Raw genomic sequence first — 17,056 nt, forward strand, 5'->3', positions numbered from 1 at the left:
TAAGGAGAATTCAAATAAAGCCCGAGAAAATCTATTAATTGAGGAAGGTACCCGAGTAAAATCAGAACAAGTAGATAGACAAATAAATACCCTTATGAATGGTATGTATCCTCCTCTGGCCGAAGGGTTACCTAAGGCTACCCCGGAAATACCAAAAGACTTGCCACCTCCATTGCTCCCGACAAAAGCACATCCCAAAACGCATCCTAAAACAGCAAAAGATGTTTTCCTTTCCTCCTATTTAGATGACGTAGCTCCCGAGTATGCTAATGCCACACCGCACACACCGCATGACGATGGTGTTCAACGTCAAGATCATCCGTCTGTATCCCCGCAACAACAAACTCCTACACAAGTTCCCACAGGTCCGTCCGTTTCTACTGTTTTTCCCGCATCTACAATTTCTATCTTACGTCCAACGAATCCTTTCTTGCCCAGCACCTCAGATGGTGCTACAGGAGGTACGACAGACATGTTTGCCACACCGCCGCGAAATAAACAGACCCTTAGAGATTTAGCACTCCAACGTACACCCCAACTAGCGACATCCGACATGTTTAAAGAACATCTTGTGGATTGTAGATACGATCCAGTGCCAGGTAAACAGGACAGATTGCTACTATCATCACTACGTATACGACGAGCTACATTGTATTTAATGACGATACCAGGAATGGTTGAACACCTAGACAATATATATCACTTTGTCCAAACAGGGCGAGGCCCAGAAAGTATTAACGAAGCTATGGAATACCAGAAAGTGGATGTACAAAGACAACTACTACGTTTTTTCATAAACTGCGTGATCAGGAACCAAGACAGGCCTGAGGCAGATCATGATACCATGCAAAAACTTGCCAAATGGGGTCAGAACATATCAGACGAGAAACATGATAGACAGGCGTGTATAATCGCCATGTATCGAAAGATCCGCAAGGAAGTAGAACGAATACATAAAGAAAGACGAGAAGCAGACAGAATTGAATCAGAGGGAGAGGAGGAGCAAGAATCAGAACAATTAGAAACGATAGCTTACGTAGGTAGAGGAAGACCCCATAATAATACTAGAGGCTTTAATGATCCGATACGTCCGATACGCCCAGAATGTAACAGAAATTCCCAGACCCCTATAATAAATGTAAGGTCTCCTGAACACTTATTCCAAGCTGCTGAAAAATTACTCCGAGACCGAAGGGGGTACCATATGCTCGATTCCATGGATGAACAAGAATTAGCCAGGTCAGCAGTACAATGGGCTGACAGTCCCAGCAAATACAGTGATGATGCACTAGCACACACGTTTCTGAATCTTGCCCCAGACGAACAGCGTTTAGCTAGTATATACATGATTCAACACCTCCTTATATTATATAAAAGCCAACACTCCGATCCTGGACCCTTACCTGACATATTGACAGAATTACTCACGAATAAATGGAGAGGGTCAGGTACTGATTTAATTAAAGAAATTCTAGAATTTCGAAATCAGTATATAATTTTCGTATGCCCAGAACACGTTCCAGTTCCCACTATGGGAAGAAAAATGTATCACATAGATAGACAGAATCCGTTACGCGAAGTACACCCAATCAAAGGTGAAGATAATAACTTTACACGCGTGTTTGTGTACACGCCTATAACTAAAATTGAATTATTAGAAATGAAGAAAGTAGTACCCAGCCATGACAAGGATCCAGCAGGTTTCCACCGTGAGATAAAAGACATGTTACTCATGGGAGAGTATACCTACCCCGACATCATGAAAATATTGAAAGTGTTAATGCCTGCCGGTGTTTACGAGAAACTCAAAGAAAAGGAATGGGAGGTGGGAGACCAAAAGATAGATTGGACAGCATTAGAAAACGAAGAAAAGGCCCGAGCTGCAGGATCAGGGCTTGGGGAAAAGACTACAGCACTACCAGGATTACTAGTGCAGGTACTGCCACGTTTATTAACTACGAAAAAGGAGGACTGGGGTGCAATCTCAGCCTGTAAACAAAAGCAAGATGAAGACACTAGTGATTTCTATTCCCGATTTGAAAAATGTTTTGGTATCAATAGTGGCATAAAAGCAAGTAGCGAGTCATATCCACATCTGTTTGTGACAAAATTAGTTGAAAATTCCCTGCCGCAAGTTAAGAATAGAGTATTGAAATTTGAGAGTACCTGGCAAGGTAACACCCCGTCACAGATGTTACAGATGTTACAATATCACCACAATAGAATTAGAGAAGAACAAGAACATGAACAAAGACGTATGAAAGATACGAAAATGAAAATGCTTGTTGCCCAGTCAGTTCCAGCTGATGGTCATAAAAAGGGTGATGCCACAGGTCCGGCGAAAGGGACATGCAACTATTGTAAACAACAAGGTCATTATATACACGATTGTCCAGTTCTGAAACATAATATCGCCACGGGTAGAACCCAGGAAAGACCACGTCCACCTAGACAGGATCAGAATCAACAACAAATCCCTCAGCATGCACAATCTAGGCCAGCTCCGCAACAACTAGCTCCGCAACAGACAGCTCCACAACAGACCGTAGCACCACCACAAGCGCAGCCTATTGCTGCCACACAAGCAACAACACAACAGATGTACCAGTATGCACAAAATGACTATCCCGATTATCAGCGATACACATGAAATAGCCTAGAGAGGGAAGTTGGCTTACCCCTTATCGAGGTTCCTGTAGATCAAGAGGGACCTTATGTACATAGTGAACTATTAGGGGAAGACAGAAAGTTTTTACTTGACACAGGGGCAAGCAGAACAACTATACGACGCAGTGAAGTTCCAGGGGCACCCCTCTCAGGCTCACAGAATATTTCCCTTGGATTCTCAGGAAAGCCTATCATTAATGAAGTAACGCAACCCCTTCCACTTACGGTTGGTCCATTGACACGTACTACAGATTTATTGCTTACTAAATCATGTCCAGAAAACTTGTTAGGTATAAAAACATTGAAAGCTCTAGGAGCCATAATATGATGTTCTCCGGAAGGAGTACGACTATTTCTACGTGACTTCAAGGGTCACTACGTGTCCAGAGACATGGATCACCGGCTGCAGAATTTACCTACACATTTATGGGCGCAAGGCCCCACTGATGTTGGTTGCATGAACATTACACCATACCGAGTCACACTAAAAACAGGAGTGGTACTACCACGAATGCGACAATACAAGTTACCCCCAGATGCTGTTGTGGCTTTGCTGCAAATCATTGACGAGCTCATTGCACAAGGAGTGGTTGTCGAAACCGACTCCAATGTATGTAATTCCCCGATAATTCCGATTCTTAAGAGAACGGATCCAAAAGCATCACCAGTATATCGATTAGTTATTGATCTGCGCGAATTAAATAAATGTATTGTACCACAATACCCTGTGGTCCCAGATATCTCTTCATTACTAACAGCTATTGACTCAGAAGCAACGTTCTTCACTGTAATTGATCTCAAGAATGCTTTCTTTAGCGTCCCAATAGATCCGGAAAGTCAATATTTGTTCGGATTCAGTTTAAATGGACGAAGTTTTAAATTCACACGCGCTCCTCAAGGATTCACAGAAAGTCCCAGCATCTATAGCCAAGCACTGAAACGAGAACTTGACAGTATCCACATGCCAGTCAACACTGCCTTGCTTCAATATGTCGATGATCTGCTGATCACCGCCCAAAGCGAACCTGAATGTGAAAAAGCGTCATTGACGGTTTTAAAATTTCTGGCCGACAAGGGGCACAAGGTGTCCCCTTCTAAGCTGCAATTCTGTGTCCAGCAAGTTGTTTACCTTGGGCACTCGCTGTCCAAGGAGGGAAGACAGCTTACACCCGACCGCATCCAGTTAATTGCTAACATGTCACCACCAAAGACACAAAAGGAGGTGCGGGCTTTTATAGGTCTCACTTCATACTGTAGGCAGTGGATCCCTCAATATGCATTTCTAGCAAAACCACTCATCCAGTTGACAACACAGGAGGCAGCCACATCGACTGTCCTCCCTTGGACTCAAGAACATACACATGCCTTTGAAAGCTTAAAGAAAGCTTTATGCCAAGCACCTGTTTTAGCAACACCATGTTACAGTAAGCCTTTTACACTCTTTGTTACAGAACGCGAAGGTACTGCCTTGTCAGTACTCACGCAGGAACAAGCAGGATCACACAAACCATGTGCTTATTTCTCTAGTACATTAGATCCTGTAGCTCAGGCTCTTCCTGCGTGCCTGAAATCAGTGGCAGCAACAGCTTTAGCAATCAGACAAAGCGATGCCATAGTGTTAGGACATCAATTGACAGTACAAGTACCACACACAGTAGAGGTTCTCTTGAACCGCACACAAACGCAACACTTGACTATAGCAAGACTCACAGGTTATGAATTAACATTGTTTCAGCCACACATAGAAATCAGACGTTGTAATACGTTAAATCCTGCCACACTTTTGCCAGTAAACGGAACAGATCCATTAGCACATGATTGTATTGAAGTCATTACTATCACGACGAAACCCAGACAAGACTTGACAGATATCCCTTTATCAGATCCGGACCTGACATTGTATGTAGATGGTTCATGTATGAGAGCAAGTACAGGAGAGTTAGTGGCCGCTTACGCAGTCACAACAGACACTGAAGTCATTGAAACAAATTGTATTAACACTTTGTCAGCTCAAGCAGCAGAGCTCATCGCTCTGACACAAGCCTGTATTCAAGCCAAAAATAAGAAAGTCAACATATACACAGATTCACGTTATGCATTCGGAGTCGTCCATGACTTCGGCGTGCTGTGGCGAGAGAGAGGTTATTTAACTTCTCACGGTGCCCACATCCAACACGGACCCCTCATTCAAGCCCTATTAGACGCGATTCATCTACCTACTGCAATATCGATTATGAAATGCAAAGCCCATACAAAAGTTACCGATATCATTTCTCAGGGTAATGACCTAGCTGACAGAACAGCTAAACAGACTGCTCAGAACCAGACTCATACAACTGACACGACAAAGACAATAGTTTCGACACCAACACATTGCATGACAGTTAAGGATCCCGCCCTTGATGTAATTGACATACAGACACATGCTACACCAGAAGAAATAAAGAAATGGACTGAATTAGGAGGGATCCAAACGGATCAAGGATGGATGACGAAGGAAAAATCTATATGGTTTCTTCCCGACTCCATGGTTCAAGTCATCATTAACACAATACATAGTCCAGCGCACCTAGGAGAAAAAGCTATGCTAGACAGCATTCAACACATTTGGTTCAACAAACACTTGCGAGCAGCAGCCAAACAGAAAGTACGTACCTGTATGATATGTTGTCAGTTTAATCCAGGTAAAAGCATCCCCGTAGAGCAGGGTGGATTTCAACCTCCCAATCATGCTTTTGAAGTCCTCCATATGGATTATATCCAGATGGAACGATGTCGAGGATTCAAATATGTTCTCGTAGTTGTCTGTGCTCTTTCCCGTTGGACAGAAGCCTACCCGGTTTCAGATTACACTGCCCCGACTACTGCCAAACAGTTAGTTCGAGAATTTTTCCCACGATTCGGTTTACCACGTGTTGTATACTCAGATAACGGCCAGCCATTCTCATCCGAACTAATGAAACACGTTTCACTTCTGTTAGGTTACCAATGGAAATTCCACTGTGTTCGACATCCCGAGGCAGCAGGTCTCGTGGAACGCCATAATCAAACTCTGAAAATCAGATTGTCCAAAATATGTAGAGAAAAAGGTGTCGATTGGATAGTAGCCTTACCAGTTGCGCTCTTTTACATGAGAATGGTAGCACATTCTCGAACAGGGCTATCCCCGTACGAGGTGATCTTCGGTAGACCACCAAATATGTGGGGGACGCCTATACCTCGCAAAATCACTGATGTTGACTGTAATATGCTGACAGATTACCTGGCTTCCTTGATGTCTGCACTACAATCTTGTCGTTCACAGGTAGCTGCCGCTTTTCCCGATAACACTGAGGTGAAGCCCCATGACGTGGTTCCAGGTGATCTGGTTCTGGTGCGGAATTTCGACCGGAAGACCCAACTGGAGCCTAGGTGGCAATCGCCTAAACTCGTTTTGCTGACAACAAGGACAGCCGTGAAGGTTGAGGGACGTAAAGGGTGGTTACACTCGAGTCATATCAAGAAATTTTATGGACTACCATCTGATGTGAACACTCAGCCCTGTATTCCCTCACAGACAGACTCAAAGCTCCCCTTGGTTGAACAAACAAAAAACGAACTCTATAAACTGAAACTAAGGTCTAGCAAGTCAGACAATTTGATTGTTTAAGTCCTCTCCAAGGTGAATCGGTTGAATTTGTCTCTGACATGTATCCTCTAGACCGAAATAGAGAGAGAAATAGACAGATAAAGCTTAAAAGACATGCGTACTGTAAATCGCTTCGTAGTCACTGCACAGTTACATTATTAATTTTGTTTTTTCTAAGTCTTCTGATCATCATTTCTAGTATATTGCTACATATGTATTACCCTATTTCTAAGCGTGCTTACAATGTTACTGCTGAACATTCTTTTAGCGAATTACCTCCGCATGAGTTGTCCTATAGATTTGCGCTGCGCAACAACACTTTCATTAGTATGTTACATCATTCCCATCAGACCAGTAATGCTACCAATTGTTGGATATGTGGCCGACTCCCTCCCTATCAGAACTATAAGGGAGTTTTGCCCCTCTTTCCGTATCCGTTCACACACAATGGCTCCTGTGGAGCATGGTTTAGTTTGATTAATTCCCTAGATTTAAACTCAGTAGTTTATCAAGACAACTGGGTATGGGGAAACCTGAACCTAGTTTTGCTTAAAGTCTGCTACCCTAACAAGGAGGGACTTCCCAAAAGAACAGGAACTGATCTAGAAAATGAAGTATATGGATTAGGTAATTTTACACTTAACCTCATGATTCTGAATGTTGAATCCGAAGCTACGCCAATCTTATCCGCTATGTCAGTATTCCCAGTTAAAGGGGAATTATGTGTAAGAAAGAATGGTTCCATACACATGGGCAATAGTAAATGCACCACTGTAATAAAATTCAGTGATCAAGGCAAGTCTACATTCAGAGCTTCCCGTCATTCCTACTTCATATGTGGCCAGACAGCATATATACGTCTACCTCTAGATTGGGATGGTACCTGTTACATAGCATTCCTTCTGCCACCTGTTTTCCTAGCCCCTCCTGACTATCACAGGAATACCCATTTAGTACACAATAGACAGCAGAGAGATCTCCCGATTGTCGATTACACTGAAACGGCATGGGAGCAATACACAGATTTCAATAAAGGTTTCTTTCCCTATATAGGTACAGTCACTAATAGTAAGCTGATACGTAGATTAACTAGAACCCTTGAAGCAGTAGTGAACGAGACTACTTCCGCCTTAGGCAATTTAACAGAAGAGCAGTCTGCTATGCGGATTGTTGTGCTTCAAAATCGTCTTGTCCTTGACGTCATCCTGGCCGATAGGGGCGGAGCTTGTAGGGTCATCGGATCAAGTTGCTGTGTTTTCATACCAGAAAACTCGCCGTCAGTATATAAAGCCATAACTCGCCTTCATAAGATTATAAGCCAGATACACCAGAGTCCAGGCACCTGGACTTGGTCCGGTTGGTTCTGGAGCGTGTTGTCGGCCTGGGGATGGAGGATCCTATCCTTCCTAGGTATTGGCTTTCTCATACTATTCAGTTGCTGCTTATGTCTACAATGTGGGCCAGCGATTTGTGGCCTGTGTGCCACATCATGTATCCCGCATCCAAGTTTTCGTTCAAGATCCCGGAAGAAGAAAGAAGAACAAATGATGCTATATGAACAGATCCATGGATTGATGAAGATCGATATCTCCTGAGGGTCCGTAGGCGACAAGGAGGGAATGAGGAAATATGAATTTTGTGATCAGTTATGTCCCCTATCGTAGACCCCAACGGCTCCATGTGCATGCTACAAGTACATGTATGTTCCCTCCAGTTCCAGTTATGAAGACGCAAATACATGTGCGTCCACCGTCAACATGTCCTCTTTCAGATTCGCCATGAATGGGTCAGATATTCCATTCCTAAGTATGAAAGGCCACCGACTTTATGTGGTTCACTTTCCACATTTTACAGATTCAGGCGAGTAGGCCCTGAATTCTGCCATCAAGCCTTTTCCTGCCTTCTGCCTCTGAAAGCTCAAGTCCGAGCCTGCATCTGTATCCATGAACTTTGTCCTACTCCCTGCGTGGCTAACGGTGCCTGATCCAGCCTGTTGCCTGCCAAAAACTGTATTTCACCTTCAAGATTATCTGCTCCGCTCCTCATCCGATGCATTCCTGTCTAGTAGTTTAGGTAAACATTCCTCCAGCTACCGAGCAAAGGGCCAGGCCTCACTGTTCTCATGCAAGTAATTCATAGCCCCTGTTACCATGGAAGATTTCTGCCCCCTCGCATCTCATGTAGACACTTAGACGCTTGTACACGCACTAACAGTCAGTATAGAATAGATTCTGTCCGAGAGACCTTTCCTTTTGGATAATACAGTTCTTTAAACATAAGATATTAGATATGATTTGGGATTAGGTTGACATGACCCCTCAGACTTCTGTCTCCACATGTAGAGCTAAATGTCAAGTCCCCTTCACCCTCTAGTTGCACGTCAATCACACGTCATGCGGCTGCGCGCGCATCTCTGCCAAATATTTTCTGCTGACATTGCAGGATTCTCTTATGGATCCACCCACTTGTGACATCATGTTTAATGACGTTTTTAGTTACGCCTATGTTTACGCCTTTTTTCATTACGTATGTGTGTCATTATCTGTATTATCAGCTGTTACGCCTCTTGCATCTGTCTTAATGTAATACTTTTCATATAAATATCATTACTTGTCAATAATGTATTGCCTTCCCTTCCTGAACCTTCGTGGTGATGGAATTTGAAGCCTACAGTTCGAACTGTAATTCCTTTGTAGAGGAATAAAGCCTTTTAGAACCTCTAATACCACGGATTCTGCCTCTTATATTTACTGAGTTATTCTTACTAGACTTTACCGCATAAAAATTGTACCGGTAATGAAATATTTACCACAATCTGAAGCCTAAAGGTCTTGGAAAGTTCTTTGCGGTTGAAAGGGCCCATAGAGTGCCGGGTGGAAGGCCCAAGGTGGGTGCCCCACCGAGGCCGATCGTCGCTCGGCTCTTTCATTTTCGAGATCGGGACGCTATCCTGCAAGCATCAAGGGTGACGGGCCCGGTCCCCTTCCAGAACGCGTCGGTGAATTACTACCCGGACTTCACCCAGCAGGTGCAGAGGCAGAGACAGGGCTTTCTGGGGGTGAAGAGGCGGCTTCGGGAGAGGGATCTGAAGTACGCCATGCTCTTCCCTGCCAGACTACGTGTGGTGCACGAAGATCGGACATTTTTCTTTGACTCTCCTGTTATGGCCGATGAATGGCTGGACGCTTTGCCCCGACGACGGACGGGGGAGGACATTGCCGAGGATGGGGACAGTGGCCGGGATGGGCAGGGCTGATTTTTCTGAGCCGGTCTGACTCGATTTGGCTATATTTGAAGACTTGAATAGAGTGTAGTCAATGCGGAGGGCGGCGGGAGGACGAGGGGTGCTCTTTTCCTCCCTTAGGGTACTTTTTGTAGATTTTTGGGGTTTTTGTAGGGCGACAGGCACACTGCAAGTTGGGGGGGCTCTGTAAGCTGCCGCAGGGGTGCAGGGTGGGGGGGTTTTTGGGATTTTGGGTTTGTTGTTGGGGGGTTTATTTCTGCAAGGCATGATGATTCTTTCCAGGACTGTTCCATGGTGGCTCTTCGGGAGTGGGGTGGGCCTCTTTACGTTTGAGGATGGGGGGTAGGGGTTTAAGTGTTATAAGCTGGAATGTTAATGGTTTGGGGGATCGCATTAAGCGTGGGATTGTTTTGCAATTCTTGAAACGGTCAATGCCGGATGTCGCCTTGCTGCAGGAGACGCACCTTATTGGTAATACGTGCAATGCTCTGAATAGGAAGGGTTATAAATTCATAGCACATTCGGGATTCTCCTCTGGGTCCAGGGGTGTGGGCATCCTAGTCAGAGCCTCGCTACCATTTGAGGTGGACTCCACCATTGTTGATGATAGGGGGAGGTTTGTGGCGGTGGCGGGGCGGTGGGAAGGAAGAACTTTGGTTTTAGTTTCGGTTTATGTCCCGCCGGCCCTGCAGGCCTCCAGGTTCACAGATCTGGGTAGGGCCCTGCTGGATCTCCCGGGGGGTATGCTTGTGGTGGGAGGTGATTTCAACGCTGTTGGCTCCGGCCTGCTGGATAGATACCCGCCCAGAGACACAGGGGGGGCTCAGAGGTGGCTCCCAGACTTCCTAAACACGTTTGGCCTGATAGACTGCTGGAGGCTCCGGCACCCCACACAGAGCCAATACACGTTCCACTCCGGGGCACATGGTAGTCTCTCCAGGATTGATTACCTACTCATTCTGGCTGCGCATGCCTCATTGGTCTCCGAGGCGAGGCACATGGCGCGTGGTATATCTGACCATTCGCCAGTGTGGATCCGGCTGGATCTAGGTCGGGAGGGAGGAGGAAGGGTGGCCCCTATCAACCCGTGGTATTTCCGAGACCCCAAGATGCGCAGCGCGCTGGTAAAGAAAGTTGATAATTTTTTCAAGGATAATCAGGGATCCGTGGACTCGGCAGTGTCGCTGTGGGAAGCATTTAAGACCGTGCTCCGAGGGGAAGCTCTCTCCCTAGTAGTAGCTGCCAAGCGGCGGAGAGATGGCGAGGTTCTGCAGGTTGAGGAGGAGATCGTGGCTCTGGAGGGAGCGCTGGAGGAGGAGGTTACAGAGTCCTCACTGCATGAGCTTTGCTTGAAGCAAGCTGAGTATAAGGACCTGGTGACGAACGCCGCTAAGACCCTCAGTAGGGAGCAGCAGGGCCGATTGTATGATGTTGGTGACAAGGCAGGGAAACTCCTGGCTTGGCTGGACAAAAAAGAACGGGTCAATAGAGTTGTGCCAGAGTTGACGGGAGAGAGGGGAGAGGCGATTGTGGAACCTGAGAGGATTGTACAGTGTTTCTCGGACTATTTTTGTAGGGTTTATGCTTCAGTGTCGGATAGGCCGCCCGAGGACTCGTCTGACCTCCTCCGTGATCTCGAGTTGCCTTCTCTCTCTGACATAGATAGGGACGATCTAGATGGTGACATAACGGTTGACGAGGTGGCGGGGGCTATCCGCGCGTTAAACTCGGGTAAGGCCTCGGGCCCGAACGGTTTGCTGGTCGATTTGTACAAGCTATTTCCGGATAGGGTCGCCCCTCACCTGCGCGCCATGTTTATGGAGGCGCGGGGGAGTGGGACCCTCCCGTTGGACCAGCGACTGGCGTCGATTGTGGTTATACACAAAGAGGGCAAACCCCGAGATAAGTGCGCCTCATATAGGCCTATCTCACTTCTTAACGCAGAGCCGAAAATTCTGGCTAAAATCCTGGCGACCCGATTGATTAGGGTACTCGGCGACTTGGTCCACCCGGATCAATCCGGCTTCATCCCGCACCGAAACACAGCGTTAAATCTCCGGCGCCTTCATGGTGTAATCGCCAGGGCGGACACACTGCGTGAACCAGCTATTGTGGCGTCTCTTGACGCCACGATGGCATTCGACACGGTGGAATGGGCATATTTGTGGGCCGTGCTGACCAAGTTCGGCTTTGGCCACGGTTTTGTGAGTTGGGTGAGGTTGCTGTATGAGGGGCCACTTGCGAGTGTGGTGGTGAATGGTCGGGCGTCGACTCCGTTTCAGCTTGGGAGGGGTACCCGGCAGGGTTGTCCCCTGTCGCCTTTGTTGTTCGCCCTCGCCCTTGAGCCGCTGGCTGCGTGGATACGTTGGCACCCGGATATACGGGGCCTTAGATGGTCGCCTGAACACGAGGACCGTATTTCGCTCTATGCCGATGATATCCTGCTGTATCTTGCCTCACCCAAGAAATCACTTATAGTGGTCTGTGACGTACTCACATCATTTGGTAGGAACTCGGGTCTTGTTATCAACTGGAGTAAATCATATTTGTATGTACTTAGTGGCGAGGTTCCCCCGATCCCTAGAACATGTTCGATACAGGTCGCTCAGCAGGGCTTCGTGTATTTGGGGATCTTTATCTCCATGGACCCTGCTGTGCGATATGAGAAGAACCTGCTCCCCCCCTGGCACGCCTGAGGCGGGATGTTGAAGGCTGGCGGAGGCTGCCGCTCTCCCTCGTTGGGCGTGCGGCCCTGTTCAAAATGATGTCGCTTCCCCGCTTTCTCTACGCACTGCAGAATACTTTGGACTGGGTTCCGGCCAAATACTTTCGGGAGGTCGAAGGCCTCCAACGAACGTTGCTTTGGGATGGGCGGCCGCGAATAGCTATTGCAAAGTTGACGCTTCCATGGTACGACGGGGGCATTGCGCTCCCAGACATCCGACGGTACTATTGGGCCACCCAGCTGAGTGCGATTAATCATGGGTTTTATGGCCCTGCCCTCAGCCCTGGGTATGCCATGGACAGGTGGTTGCTGCGTGGTGGTAACTATTACAGGGCGTTGTATTCACGGTCCTTGGACTCGACCCTCACGGGGCCTACTGCTGTGGCGGTGCGAGTGTGGAAGATGGCAACTGACTCGCTGGGCTGGAAGGATAGGCTCACCCTCGCTACCCCGCTATTTGAATCTGAGAGACTGGGTAGGCTTTGGCACACAAAAGGCTTTGACAAATGGGACTTGATCGGCATCTCCAGGGTCGGAGATGTCCTGATTAAGGGGAGGGTGAAGTCCTTTGAAGAGTTGCAGAAGGAGTACGAGCTGGGGCCGTCTGAGTTTTTCCGCTATATTCAGGTGCGTCACGCCCTCCGGTCGGTCCTCATAGAGGGTGAGAAGGTGCCTGAGTCCTCTCCTTTGGAGGACCGGGTTCTTGATGGCCATATGCCCGAGAGCACGATCTCGCTCATCTATAAGAAACTGATCAACGTCCGGGCGGATATGCTTCTGGGGTTGAGGGACCAGTGGGCTAGGGATGGCCTCGAGTTGGATGACGAGGATTGGCAGTCTGCCGTTTCCTCTCCTAAGGAGGTGGCGATCCCGTCGCGTCTGAGGCTGGTGCAGCTTAAAGTACTGCATCGAGTGTATGTGACGGGGCCAAGGCTGGTTCACATGGGATTCTCGGAGGACGGCCTATGCAGGAGGGGTTGTGGTATGGTGGGTACTTTCCTGCATATCATTTGGGAATGTGGTGTCATCACGGAATTTTGGAGGAGAGTCCATGCAGTGATGGGGGAGGTGACGGGCATTGCTATGCAGCCGGAAGCGCGGTGTTGTCTACTGAATGTCTGGGGGCCCACTGATCATAATGTGGCGCAGACCCAATGGGTGACTCTGGGCAACATGGTCGCTAAGAGAGATATCGCGCGATTGTGGGGCTCCGCGGGGCCCCCCACATTGACCGCGTGGAAAGAAAATATGGACTGGAGTATGTTAAGGGAAAAGACGGTCTATTGCGCTAGAGGTCGCCCCCGGAAGTGGCACGCCATATGGGGGCGGTGGAATCAATACAGGGGGGGAATATGTCTTGCCCCGGATCTGGATCCTCCCGAGGAACAGCTTTCCTCCTAACCCTCTTTCCAGCTCAGTATGGTTTATGGACTCTTTGGCCTCTACAGTCCCTCTTCTTCCTCTTAACTTTGTACTGTAACTGTTAGATGAGTGGGGTCCGGCCTCCCCTGTGGGGCTCATCATGGGCTTTCAGTGTTCTTGCCTTGCTGGGGTTTGTTGTGCGTTTTTTGTATTTAATTAAAATTGAACCTTTGCACTTCTCCTTTCATGGTACTGGGGACGCATCTCTGTTTTTATATATCGATGCTGCCGAACCTCCGGGTTGTCGGCTGAATAGCTGTGTCCTGACTTTTGAAAATAAAGGTTTTAAAAAAAAAAAAAAAAAGAAAAAAAAAAAAAAAGATCACATATTCTTTCTGCGGCCTCTGCCTGTGAAACCTTCCATATTTCATTATAAGCAGCATAAATGCCAGCATATATGAAACGTTTTTGACGTGGTTTTCTTGGTCCTAGCAAGAAATCCGTACGGTCTGCGTCTTCTTTAAATAAAGATAAGTGTTGTTTCACATCCTCAAGTGTAGATTTTTGTAGCCAGTCTAGGCACAATTTTCCCACACTGTATGTGGTTACTACCCCTGGATGCTGTCGTTGAACATAATGTGGGTCTGGCATATGGAGAGGAAAGCCTTGTATTCTATTCAGGAATCTTTCTTGACAGATTTTTGTGTCTGTTGTCCAGAGCAACCATTTTTCCCAATCAGGATCTGATCTGTTGGTTTGTAGTATTGTGTCTACTGTGACCGCTCCCTGTGTAGTGCTATTACTTGCAGGTGTTGGTACAGAAGGTGTGTTCATATCTTTGATCTTGGCTAATCCAAGGCAAGACGTTTGTTGCACAGTGTCATTCAAAAACATTATTTGCAGTGGGACGATACAGGCTCTAAACAAAACTTCGATCCCCTACACTTGCCAATCTTTAAAACCCCAGACAGATTTTTTGTCGATTGTGTCTTTCCAAAAGTCAAATCCTTGTCTAGTCAGTTGGGCAATAAAGACTGCAGAATAAATCTGTTTTGTATTAGTTAACATATTTTTCTGTCCTGTTTTGTTTACATTTCTATAAAAGAATGTTTCTGGATCAGATGTATTGTACCCTAAAAAATATGGAAACTTATTTGCAAACCTTTTTGAACTACCCTTTGGTGGTGAATGACAATGTTCCCATTAGTTAAACATAAACACATTTCTAGGGGTTGCAGATTTATACAAGAAATGATGACCATAGTGGTTGTAACAATAAAGCTGTTTGTAGTCTGAGGAACCCTCTAAGTTTTCATTGTTAGAGAACGCAGTAGAACTTTCTAGATCAGACATCATGTTATTAACAGTCTCAAAGTCCTAATCATCAGAATAGGTAGTGGAGGTAATAAAGTCACTTAATGAAATTTTAAATAAATGTGGAATCTTCAAAAGTTCTGTCGGGTCGAATATGTCGAAATCGGTTTTGTCCCAAACTATACCATCCTGTATAGGAACGGCTGTGATGTTTACTGCTGACAAGTCTCTTGCTTCACGATGGGAAGATTGGTGTGGTTTTAAAAGTAAGTTCACATTTTTACTTTCAGTATCCATACAAATGTATCTGCCATTCATAAGCACGCTAAGAGCCATTATAAAAGCTAGCTAAAGCAGAAAGAAAAATATTCCAGAAATAATCCATGCTTCAATCCAGAAAAGATAACTGTCTTTGAGAAAACGAAAAAATTCTTGTACTTGTTGTTTGAAAGGTTTTAGGGCTGGCGTAGTTTCATGCTAACTTAGATCCTCAGAAAACGTATCAAAGTTAATGAAGTAGCCAGAAGCAGTTCTGTCAATTGTTGGAATTGCATCAGGATTTGCTGAAATCGCTGGAACCAGTTGATCACGTGTTATGTATGTGTAGACAGGTGTATCTGGACGAACTGTTACTTGAGTTTTAAGAGGGATGAGTTCCATCGCATTGTTGCTTAGTCCTTCATCTCTTGCTGCTAAATTCTCAATGGTTATGAGTCTTTCAGTCTGAACCTCTTGGATAGTAGCGAGAGGAGGGCGTCTGCTACTAGGTCGGAGTCCACGAGGCCTACTATTTAGTATCAGCCACATAGTGTGGTTTGATGAGGTCGATTGACACAAATATTTCCAGCAATGGGCAGCAGAAGTACTGTTCTTGTTCTGTGGACAGCTAGGACAGGTACTGGTTGTCTGTAAAAAGGTCCAAATTCCTTCTTGTCCGCAATCTTCTCTCTGACACGATCCCCAACTTTTGGGATCCAGACAGGCCTTGCTGGGACTGCCGGATTTTCCCCAGTGGTGGTTGGCTTCAGGAACACGTTGCTTTGTTTCGATCTTAGTTCATTTAGATCCTGTAAAACAGCCAAACGATCTTTGATATCAAAGAGTTTATTTTCCACCACTGTGCCTTTACAGTCGAGATCAGGAACCCACATTCTTGTCCCAAATAGGACCTCATATGGAGTGACCCCCCCAGAGAACTTCTTGGCAAATTATTTAATGAGCGTTGGACCCCATAAAGATGTTTGACCCACCCATCACCCAAACCTAATACTCTAGCTGTTATAGACTGCTTTATGTCCCAGTTTTTCCTTTCACAACAGAATTTCCCTCAGGATGAAACGGAGAGGAGTACCGCAATGCTGCGCCCAAACTAGCCATGGCTTCTTTGTATGCTCGAGAGCTAAACGCAGGGCCCTGGTCGTAGTGTGCCAATTGCGTATGTGCCGATAAAGAGTCGCAAATCTTTTATAACAGTTCGAGCGTCAGCCGAGCGCTATGGCCACATCCATAGGAACCTTAAGTTAGTGTTTGTGGGATTACATTTGTCATAAAGGACACATGCTCGTAGATAGTCTAATGCTGTCTAACAATGGTGTCTGTACTGGGCAGGCTACTTCATAGTGTGGGTCTGATGCTTTCTGCATTACGCTGTCTATTACAGTTTCTGCAGTCATCGATGAAGATGTGAATCAGTGTATTCATTCCAGGCCACCAGTACATCTCTTTTAATGTCAATATAGTTTTAGAGATCCCCTGATGTGACAAACCCTCCCCAAGATGTGCTTCATAAATCAAAGCTGCTCTACGTTCCATGTTTGGAATCACCCTATCCCCCACTCCAAGGATTCGAGCAAAAGGAACGGTGTTCGCATCAATTACATACAGTACTTGAGTGGGAATTTATTTGGTAACGCTGCACCACTGCCTTTGCTTGAAGCATTGATAGCCAACAATATTTCACTGTCTATTCTCGTTTTTGAACGAGTGATCGCAGCCGTTTGAATAGCCCTTTTTGCGGCTTCATCAGCCAATGAATTCCCTGCAACGTGAATGCCATCACGTTGATGACTCAGCATGTGTTGTGTGTCTCACATGAGCTTTTGGTAGTTCGTTTCTC

The sequence above is a fragment of the Triturus cristatus genome, chromosome 3_1 (genome assembly GCF_964204655.1).
Source record: "Triturus cristatus chromosome 3_1, aTriCri1.1, whole genome shotgun sequence".
NCBI lineage: Eukaryota > Metazoa > Chordata > Amphibia > Caudata > Salamandridae > Triturus > Triturus cristatus.